The following is a 10,904-nucleotide window of genomic DNA, read 5'->3' as shown; positions in this document are numbered from 1 at the left end:
GAAGGATATACTAAAATATTAAAAAGTATTATGCAAATTGATTATCTAGATCTGTCAACAGTGTATTTCTCAGAGTAACAATCAGGTTTCTCCTTGTTTCCAAGGCTTTACCTACAATGTCAGTAAAGATGGGAAGATGTTCTGGGAATCCACGACAGGAAATGCCTTCACTTACGAGATGAACTACAAAGATGGTTCCCTGGTCATTAAGACAAAGGGATTTTACTTAATTTTCTCCAAAATTTGTTTTAGTCAGCTGCATTACAGAACCACTGACAAAGCGACCTTTAAGCACGGAATCTACAAGTTAACACAGACGTATCCTGCTGACTTGGAGCTCATGAGCTCCGAAAGTTACCACTGCAGAAATGACAGAGAAGAAATGTTTGACAACAGCTTCCTGGGAGGAATCTATTATCTCACAGAAGGGGACCAGATATTTGGTAAAGTAAATGAATGCAAACTTATTCAGATGCAATCCAGCTCTCAAAACTTCTTTGGAGTTTTTCTGATATAACATCGTTCCTCCTTCTTCTTGCCTGTACAACAGCAATGTGAGTAGCTACCCTGTAATAAAGGTTATATCTGCTTCTCTTAGTGCGGAGCTACCTTCAGGTAAAGCAGGTAAGAAGACTCCAAGCCTGTTGAATGGGCAGGAACTTGTGATGCCTTCACAGTAAACATTTTAACCTCTCAATCTTCAGGTGCATTTTCCCAGAATGACCTTTGAGGTGAAAAATTGAAAGTATTTGCTTCCAGTTTTTCAAGAGGGGTCTGTCAAACATTTATTTCTCTTATTTCACTAGTTTGCTTTTACTGTGTAAATAATTTATTAACATCATTTGACTAACTATCCTGCTAGAATAATGGAAAATTACTAATTGCAACTTAAGTGTGAGCCGGCTACGTGCCTGGAACGTGAAGGGCAGAGCCAGCTCCGGGCAGCCTGACCAGAACTGAGAGCCCCTGATATCTGCTTAAGATATGATTAACAAAATCTAGAAGTACATATTGTCTGCTTAAACAATAAATATAGGAACCGAAGAATATTCTTACAGTTTATCACATACCAAGGCTAGCAGCCTTGGCTTTACACCATATACGGCATGGCATTGTACTGGAACTGTTCTGGGTGGGTTTTCTGTTTGTGATTTTATGTAAAAAGTATCCTTTTGTATCATTGAATTGAGTCAGCGCTTCATCGAGTTTGGCTCCTGTATGCATACATAATTAAGGAAATGCCTGCTTCATACAGTACACACCTCCTTTGTCTCCTTTGTTGGACACAACACCCCCTACAAGGGCACAAGATTTTTGTTAAGGTGACTAAAAAGGGTGACTACAATCCAAGTCCAATTTTTTTTAAGCTTTCCTTATACTTTTCTTTCAAATCTTTGGAATATACAACAACATTTGACTTTTGCTGATGTCCTATCACTCTTCTTTTGATGCTACTAGAATGCATCCAGGTCTACTATTCTAGAGCTGTGCCCTAATGACATTTGTTTTAGCTTTACATTGTACTAAGTACTATAAGTGATGCAAAAACAAATGTCATGACCTCTTACACAAGTTACTCTATGTAATTTGCATATTTCCAATACAACTGTTATGAAGAAATTATAAAATCATCATGCAGCAACATCCAAATAATGTGTAACGAGCATATCTTTAAATTTTTTATGTACAAAATTCTAGGGTTATACTATATTTTAACTTACAATAATGTAAGATGGGATTTTTGGAAAGTTAAATACTGGTAAGTTAAATGAAGACAGTTATTGGAACATAAATAATTTAAGACCCAGGCAAGTTTTACAATTTGATGTCTTCAGTCTTAATTTTCTAGTGTATAGTTATATTGCTAAAAATACAGTGTGCATTATCATTGCATGATAGCAGCCTTTGGCTATGTTTGCTTATGTTGGTAAAATCAATTTAAAAGTGGTTTGAAAATGAACAGACCTCTGGGGTGCATGTATTGAATTGTAATTCTTCAAATTGTTCTCATATGCTTTTCATTTAATCTTTTCTGCCTAAGGATAAATGTTTAAATAATTTCATTATCTCCATTAATGCCTTTTAATACATCTTCTTCAAAGAAAGTTCGATTTCAAGTTATACATTCTTTTAAAATATCTGTTTTTGACAATTTGAAGATGCAAAATAGAGAATCCTTCTTTTTTCCAGAAAAGAGGTCTTTATAGTTTTAAATGTACTTGCTTAAAACAATGTTGAATTGCATTAAAAAAATTCATTTAAATGGTCCTTTTGTGCCCATCCAACGAAGTTTATGCATATTTTAGCACCATTCCTTGATTTCTTTATTCCCTAGATGCTGATGACCATTCCATGCATCCATTTTCTAAACACTTTATCCAATTCAATTCAGGGTTGCAGGTGCCTATCCTGGGAGCCTATCCTTGAAAGCAACAGGAGCAAGTCAGACACCCTGGAGAGGATGCCAGTTCATCTCATGGCAGACACATAGACACACTCACACCAGTGCCAGTTTTCCCAGAAGCCAATTAACCTACCCCTCAGAGGGACCCACACAAACACAGGGAGAACATACAAACTTCATACAGGTGGCACCCCAGGTCAGGAATTAAAACCAGGGTCCCAGCTAAACACTACATCATCATGCCACCCATCCACACCACCTATTATCCCATGAATTCCTAATTAATATCAGTGGAGAATTTGTTTTCTTGAAAAGCCTGTTTAACTCAAGGATGGATTAACAGGTCTTTCCCAATGAGGTCTATTCATATAGGTGTAGCACACATTAACAATTAAACACGCATCCGTGCTCCTTCTTCCTGTTGTCAAGCAGAAGCTAAAGATTGCGCCACCTGAAGTCAAGACTGTGCCGTGCTGGTCAGATGCTGCTGAGCAAGAACTCACAGACTGTTTTGAAATGACTGATTGGTGCATATTTAAAGGTCCGTCCACTGATCAAACTGAGTATACAGAGGTGGTCACCTCCTATATTAACTACTGTGTGGATAGATGTGTTCCTACCAAGAAGATACGGATATATCCAAATCAGAAGCCCTGGGTGGACAAAGACATTCACTCCAAACTTAAAGCACAGTCTGCTGCCTTCCAATTAGGTGACAGAGAACTGTATAAAAAACAAGGTATGACCTAGAGAAAGACCTAGAGAAAGGAATTCAATAACAGATTAGAAAACCAGCTTGGGGATGACTCAAGGAACATGTGGCAAGGCTTGCAGGCTGGCACAAACTACACAGGCAACAGCAGCGGTATTTCCTCCACTGAAGCATCTTAAGCACTGAAGCTCACACCAGATAAGCTGAACGCCTTCTATTCCCATTTTGAGGCTCAGAACACTGATTCCACTATCAAGGCCACCAGTAAACCAGGGAACTGTTTTACAGCTCTCTAAACATGAGGTGCGTAGCCCCTTTAAGAGAATGAAAACCTGCAAAGCAGCCGGCCCAGATGGTGTCTCCCCTTGTGTCCTTAAAACCTGTGCAGACCAGCTATCTCCAGTGTATACAGACATTTTTAACCTCTCTCTATACCTTTCAATTGTACCAGAGTATTTTAAGAAAACCACAATTATGCCACTACTCAAGAAGACCAAGGTCTTGAGCTTAAACGATTATTGCCCAGTGGCACTCCCTTCACTTGTCATGAAGTGCCTGGAAAGACTAGTACTGTCCTACATAAATTGCTCTATCCCAGACTCTCTTGACCCACTTCAGTTTGCTTACCACCAAATAGGTCAGTTGATGATGCCATTTCTTTAACACTTTACACTGCCCTAGAACATTTAGACAAATAGGGTACTTATGTTGGGGTGCTGTTTACTGACCTAAGGTCAGTTTTATTAGGATACCTGTGTTAGGATATTGTTTATTGGCAGACCTCAGGTGGTGAAAATCAGCAACGATATCTCCTCTACAGCAATCCTAAACACTGGAGCTCCACAAGGCTGCTGACTCAGTCTTAGGCTATACTCCTTGTTCACCTATAACTGTACATTCACCTATAGCATCAAGCACATAATTAAGTTTGCAGATAATACCGCTTTTATTGGGCTGATCAACAACAACGATGAGTCCACATACAGGAGTGAGGTGGAGCATCTTACATGATGGTGCCTTGACAACAATCTGGCCCTGAATCTCAACAAGACAAAATAATTCATAGTGGACTTCAGGAGACCCAGTGGGAGTCACATCCCAATCAGCATCAATGGTACAGCAGTGGAAACTATCAGCTGCTTCAGGGTCCTCTGCCTGAAGCTTTCCACAGTTCTGGCTTGGACTCACAACACTCGAGTTAATCTGAAAAAGGCACAACAGCGCCTGCACTTTCTGCGGTTCTTAAAGAAATTCAGTTTGGGGAAGCAGTTCCTCATGAACTTTTACCGCAGCACCATAGAAAGTGTCCTCACTTGTGGCATCACTTTGTGGTACAGCAGTACTGACAGAGATGCACTACAAAGGGTTGTAGCAACAGCACAGAGGATCATAGGATGGGTTTTACCATCAATTGGTGAGATCCACACCATCCGGTGCCGCAATAAAGCCCAATCCATCATTCAGGATCCCAACCATCCCGGCCACAAACTGTTCTCCCCCCTACCCTCTGAAAAGTGGTACCACACTTTTAAAACAAGGACCACTAGACTCAGGAACAGCTTCCATCCCACTGCAGTGCGCATTCTCAAGAACAGCTAACTGCAGGGCCTCAGACTCAATACACATCTGCACTCTGCACTTTTTACATAGTCTACCCATTTTTTTTCTATTTTTATTTATTAAACTAAATATTGATTTATTTTTCCACAATGTATTAATTTTCCTCTTGTCTACATGGTGTAGTGTTGTCTGTTGTCTGTACTGTGTATGTCCCAAGAGATCAGCTCGATTAAGAATTCCAATGTATATGTACATATGGCAATAAACTACTCTACTCTCTACTCAATTTTCATTATAAAAGAATGCTATCCATTTCAATAATACAATTTATTTCCAAATGATGACACAGAGGAGTGCCATACCATGTTCGATTCCAGATGTTTTTAAATTGAAAAACACAAAAGTGTTTGCAAAGGAAAAATTTATTTAGTAAACAAAATCTTACCACTCATAAATGCACTTGACATCAGATATTAAACCAAAGGCAAAGCATATTCAGCACCCTTGGAAAAAAGATACAATGGATAACTTTTCATTGCACATCTTAATTCTCAGATAATAAGATAATTACAAAGATACCTTTGTAAGATATCACCATGTAAAACTTTTCAATACATTTTACCAAACCTAAAGGATTCAGAGGAATCATGTTAGAGTTAAAATAAATGAAGCCAGACTGCCATTCATTTTATTTCCATGCATAGTATCAATGAAACACATAGCCATGGAAACAACATAAAAAATGTAAAATAATTTGCTAACTTCACATCACAAAGATTGAGAGAAATTAGCTTTTCTTTGGTTCACAGGGACTAGTGGCATCACTGAGATCCAATACTGACAGAGATCTGAAGGAAAAGGTAGACCTAACTAATGAACACAAGATTCTTCTAAAATTTGCGAGCCTATACAAACAACAGTGTGTGGTTGTCCATCATACAGCAGTAACATTTCGCAACTACTCACACCACAATTCACTAACATCACCACTCTCCATACAGAGCAACAATTAGCAAAGGGTAAGCCTTCCCAATGCACCAAAGTGCAGATTTCCCAATACAGCTGTTTGATAAGGGCTACTGATACAACAGCACCCTTCTCTCTGTACTCATGTGGTAGTTTAACTGTTTATTTTCAATTTCAATTTTCAAACAGTTTTTTTCTTAAACTCATTTGGTGACAACCGCAGGAACAATTCCTTTCCTGCCAGACTTATTTAAACTACACATTCAGCACATGTGCAGGATGTGCCCAATAATGAATTTTTGGTATAGAGACAGATAACCACATGACGATCTGTGGGTAAGTAGATCTAACACATAAATACAGTGTGCCTGTAGCGTAGATACTGAGCAAACATTTAGAACTGAAAGAGCTGCGAAGATCTGTTTAGGAGAAACACCTACTGCAACGTACAATAATACCTTAATAATACCTTGTGATAATTGATGAAGGTTAATAAGGTCAGTTTTAACAAGATCATAATCTTTTTGCTTATTTTGAGTCTTTCTTAAGATTGTGAATAGTATTGTTGGATGTGTTTTTTGAACTGGAAGCCCTATGATCTTTTGAGGTATACAGTACTTGGACACTGGCAGACTTTACAGTCGGACATCTTGTTTGGTCCAATTAGCTTTCATATATCTGCATATATAAAGGCATGATTCTATACATTCTTCTTGGGATGCCAGTCATGGATTTCTAAGGGCATCTAACCTTGATAATGAGATTATTCTGTAAATTTTTCCATTATTCCTTTAACAGCGATCACTTCTGGAAACATTAACATTTAACGGTCATGGGCTTTTAATTTGACTAATTGGGCTTTCCGGTTTTGTCTATCAAGTGTTCTGAAGAATGGCCCCCAGTGGACCATTGTGCACAGAAATGAAAGTTAGAGACAACAAAGATGGCCATAATCCACCAGGACATCAGAAAAGAAGGAGCAGGGTTACCATTAAGTTGCTTTTAGTGCTGATTGTAGTGCTGCTCACTGGTCTTCTCTTTGAGGGGCTCTCCATTTACTGCCTGTGGATGAGAAACACAGTAAGTACTGTGTGTAAAATCTGTACCCTTACAGCAAAATATATACAATGTATTTATTTAAAGTACATTTTCTGTATGTGGTAACACAATAGATTTCACAATCATATTTATAGGATATGGTACATTATGACATATTACATACAGGATATGTAATATATTTCAAGGACTGTAAGAATTCATGGACTAAAAATATCCTACAAATATTTTAAATAATGTGATTACAATATGCAATGCTATAAAATCATCCAAAACTATTTCTCAAGAAATATTATATTTATATTGTTATAGATATTATAGATGTTATAGATATAGATATGTATATTCTAAATATTTGCCAGTAAAGTTATATGCATTTAATATGACCTATTTTATTATCAATTTTAAAATGAAAATGTATATTATACATTTTCTACAAAAATATGATTTTGAGAGCATTATTCTTATTCTCATAAACAAAATCAAATAAATTAGACCCACAAAAGTGTCTTGAAATATAAGATGAATCCCCAACAACCAAATGTATCAAAAGTTTGTGGTATATTATATTACATAATATACTAAGGAAATCTCTTGCTATGTAAATTTAATTCATTACTCAAAAACTACTCTGACAGTGAAAACTAAATTAAATTAAACTAAATTAAATTCCCATTACTTCCTGTGTTATAACCTCCAATTAGTTCAGAACTAAACAATCCTATAAAACACCAAGATTTCACTTGAATACAGTAAAAATCTATTAAATTTAAATATGAAAACAATAATATTCCTGCTCATTTATGGTACAGTATAGTGCAGCACCTACATCATTCCAGTCATTAGTAAATGTATAAACAATAGGTACAATCCTGTACTACACACACATAACACACACCAGACTTTATTATAAAGAAGTTAAAATGTCAAAAATCAATTCCTCATCTGAGAAGATGAGGAGATGAGAAAAAAAAGAATCACTGTACTGCTTCACTTCACTCTAAGAGTTAAAATCTGTTTATTAAATGGAAAAAAAAACAGGAAGGAATTTCTACATCTTGTATAAACGAAAACTTGTATAGCAGTTGCTATCCAATGTATAAAGTTACTGCACATTAATCTATTTATCATAATATATTCTAATATGAAAAAGTCAGATGTTGTTAGTTATTGATTCAGACCTGGCAAGCACCTGTTGTTTCATCTGATCACTTTCCTTTTAAAATTTAGATTTGCACGCAAATGTATATTTCAACTAGATTCTCTTGTCTCGAATGTTTTAGATGTAGTAAGCCAAAGCACAATGAACACCAAAATCTTGATCTGATTGAAGAAAATGTCAAATATTTTTTTAGAAGCCATTACAAATTGCATCAAGGAAACTATTCTATTTGTGTGAAATAAATACTTTTTTTATATTCCCCATGTATACATAATTATGTTTTCCTGGGTTGATGGAATTTATTGAGCTGAATACCGTTGTGTTGATGGTATCTTTTCATTTGGAGCCAAAAAAGTTCTCTAGCTACTTTTTAACTGCAGTTCTGTTTTTTTTAATTGTCAGCCTACAAAACCCAAATTAGAAAAGATTTATTGTTTACATCTCTTAATCAGAACGTTACACTATGGTTACTTTTTAAAAAGAGCAGGAAGAGATTAGCCATTTCCATTTAGTATTTTATAACATGAATTGGTCAACTACATGCTATAGTATTAAACAAAAATACATTAACAAAATGTTCATGTGCATATTTAATCAATCACAGAAAAAAAGTGTTTCTTTAAATTAAGTTTCTTTACAAAAACATTAAGCAAAATTTAGTTTATCTTTACTAAGGTTTTCAGTTAGCTTGGCAGACTGCCAGCTTCCTAATTCAAATAATTCTCTATAATTCAGGAATATATGGTTACAAATAGGGTTAAGAAAATTGTAAATATCAGAAATGATCAAGCTGATTTGTCACCAAGCACAGTAAATTAAATAATCATATCCCTCATATTGTATAAGATTTTTCCAATAATATACCTGAGTGGCATAATAATAGGCACCTCAGCTCTTTGTTCTACTGCACAGTGTTCGTGAAAAGAGTATTACTTAGAGCTTTCAGTCACACTGTGTTAATCAAATACTTTTAATAACGAAACACACAAACTACTGTAAACACACAACATGATCATAAAACACACAAGTTATACAGTATATTTTACAAACAAGGCATCTCTTACCAGGTATTCAAATCTTATATAACACCTACACAGGTCTGAATAAATTTGTCTTCTAAACCAACAGAATATGACCTACAGTTGAATCTCGTTATTAATGTGGATGCTACAACGTGAATGGGAAACCTATATCCATATTCTAGAAATACATCCACTAGCCAGGAGAAGCCATTTTTAAAAGTGGGAATCTTAATACAGGAAAAAAACAACAACAGAATGACATGCTCTCTTAACGAGGTTCAATACTTGAAACTGGTCTTTATTGGATGTCAGTTGTGAGTTGTGAGTTGGAGGGTGATATTGCTGCTGGTGAAATTGCTTATTAAGTTCAGCACCATGAGAATCTGTCAGATTAACCTTAGAAATTCTAAATGTAATTGATAAAACTACAGCCATGGTCATTTCACATTTACTGGAAAGATATACTAAACTAATAAAGATCATTACACAAACATGATATAGATCTAGGAAAGGATTCATTGTCAGAGTAACAGTTTGGATGCTTCTTGTTTTCCAGGCTATAACCGCACTGCCAGCAAAGAAGGAAAGATATTCTGGGAAAGTGTGAATGAACATGTCTTCACGCATGGGATAGACTATAAGGATAGTTCCCTGGTCATCAAGACTGAAGGCTATTACTTCATTTACTCAAAAATCTTTTATGGTCAGCTGGATTATAAAACTTCAGCCAAAGGAACCCTTAAGCACGGTGTTTACAAGTCAACACAGAGGTATCTGGGAGACCTAGAGCTCATGAGCTCCAAGATGTACCACTGCAGAAATTATAAAGAAGACATCCTAGACAACAGCTTCCTGGGAGGAATCTATCATCTTACAGAAGGGGACCAGACTTTTGTTAAAGTGATTGAAAAAAACTTTATCCTGCTGCCACCCGCCTCTCAGAACTTCTTTGGAGCTTTTCTAAGATAACATGTGCCTCCTTATTCGTACCTGTACAGCGGGCATGTGAGTTATCTCATTTTCTCTTATTTCAGAATTACCTTCATGTAAAGCAGGAAAGAGAACTAAAAGCCTGTTGAATGGGCAGGAACTTGTGATGGCTACGCAATTTTCACTTTTCAATCCTCAAGAGCTTTTTCCCAAAATGACCTTTGAGGTGACAAGTAGATCCAGAGTCCATGAGCACCAGGAGGTGCCACTGCAAATATTACCTGAAGAAAACATTCCAAGAGGGAAAAATAAACTTTTCCAACAATTATTAAAGAGGAGTCTATTACCTTTCGTAAGGGCATGACATTTTTGATTAGGTGACTGAAAAGAGTTTGCCTTTTCATAGTCAAAGTCATAAGATTTAAGCTTATACTTTTTATCTTTGGACTTTTCTTGATATAAAAGTACTCACCACTCTCGTTGCTAGAAATCTCCTCTTTACCAGAATGGATCTAGTTCTATTCAGAGATCTGTCCTAATATAGAGCTTTCAAATGTTAGAGACAACCTGAAGACTTAACTGCAGAATGAATTGGAGATAAAGGTGTAAAAGATTTGACTTTTTTGACAAGAGTTTTTCTGAAGATGGGTGGTACAATGGTGCAGTCGTTAAACACTCCTGGCTCACAGGTCCTGGGTTCAATGCCGGACCCATAGTGCTGGGTGGAGTTTTTATGTTCCTCTGATCTTCAAATGGGTTTCCTTCTAGCTGCTCTGGTCTGAAGATATGCTGGTAAGTTAATTGGCTTCTGGGAAAATTATTGATGGTGTGGATATGTGCATCTTTGTGTCTGTGTGTGCCCTAAAATGGACTGGTGTCCCCTCCAGGGTGTACTCTACCTTGCGCCAATTGCTTGCTGGTATATAGGCTCTGGCTCCTCCGTGACCCATGGCTGGAAAAAAAATGGTTAAATGGTTAGAAAGTGGATGGATGTTTTTCTAAACAGTGTCATTAGAAATTAAGTCCAGGCATATCTGTGTTTGTTCTCATTTTCTTTTGCCCAAAGATGATGCTCATAGAGAGCTGCATTGA

At 36.5% G+C, this 10,904-nt stretch overlaps 1 long non-coding RNA gene across 1 annotated transcript; it reads left to right on the top strand.

Annotated features, from left to right (window-relative positions):
* The first annotated feature begins 6,044 nt into the window (after positions 1-6,044).
* LOC148650186 (uncharacterized) lies at positions 6,045-9,667 on the top strand. The gene is made up of 3 exons (XR_015926238.1): positions 6,045-6,139; positions 6,441-6,722; positions 9,439-9,667. It is a non-coding gene; the product is annotated as an uncharacterized LOC148650186 (long non-coding RNA).
* Positions 9,668-10,904: the final 1,237 nt, after the last annotated feature.

The sequence above is a fragment of the Lepisosteus platostomus genome, chromosome 13 (genome assembly GCF_059453375.1).
Source record: "Lepisosteus platostomus isolate fLepPlt1 chromosome 13, fLepPlt1.hap1, whole genome shotgun sequence".
NCBI lineage: Eukaryota > Metazoa > Chordata > Actinopteri > Semionotiformes > Lepisosteidae > Lepisosteus > Lepisosteus platostomus.
This window is presented reverse-complemented; position numbering and strand designations above follow the sequence as displayed.